This window comes from Penaeus monodon, chromosome 15, assembly GCF_015228065.2.
Source record: "Penaeus monodon isolate SGIC_2016 chromosome 15, NSTDA_Pmon_1, whole genome shotgun sequence".
Classification (NCBI taxonomy): Eukaryota; Metazoa; Arthropoda; class Malacostraca; order Decapoda; family Penaeidae; genus Penaeus; species Penaeus monodon.
Genome location: NC_051400.1, coordinates 14,071,782 through 14,072,457, shown reverse-complemented (window position 1 = coordinate 14,072,457; position 676 = coordinate 14,071,782). Strand labels below are relative to the sequence as shown.

The 676-nt window shown below is 28.8% G+C and overlaps 1 protein-coding gene across 1 annotated transcript in view; it reads left to right on the top strand.

Annotated features, from left to right (window-relative positions):
- LOC119582228 (endothelin-converting enzyme 2-like) overlaps window positions 1-676 on the top strand; it is a 39,160-nt gene that overhangs the window by 29,148 nt on the left and 9,336 nt on the right.

The window sequence follows — 676 nt, the reverse complement described above, 5'->3', positions numbered from 1 at the left end:
CACAATAAGTAAGGACGCCCACTAAATAAGTTACTGCATTTATAACTGGTGTTCAATTAGATTTATCCTCAGTTTATAACAATGTTGTTTTGGTAATCGAATTAGTGGCGCTGGATCCTGTATGTTTGTAGTTACGATTATTGGGTTATTTATGACTGTTTAATATATCTATCTTATTCCTTACAGAATAAATGATTTTTAAAATTATATTGATTTATATTTGCGTTGTTTTAGAATTATATTGATTTCTTCCCCTTTTATTGATCTATGTACATATCTATTTATTCATTCGTCTGTCTGTCTACTTACTTGAATACTTATCTTTACTTACAAGACTTGTCTACTTATCTGTACTTACTTAAATACTTATCTTTACTTACAAGACTTGTCTACTTATCTGTACTTAAATACTTATCTTTACTTACAAGACTTGTCTACTTAACTGTACTTACTTAAATACTTATCTTTACTTACAAGACTTGTTTACTTAACTGTACTTACGTAAATACTTATCTTTACTTACAAGACTTGTTTACTTATCTGTTTATCATTTTTTAGCAAAATGAAAGTACATGTTCGCCTTTAAACTACCCACAGTGAGGTCACCCGAATGAATGAATCAAGAAGCACTTCACTTCACAAAAAAGAGAGAAAAAAAAGAGAGAGATAGAGAAAA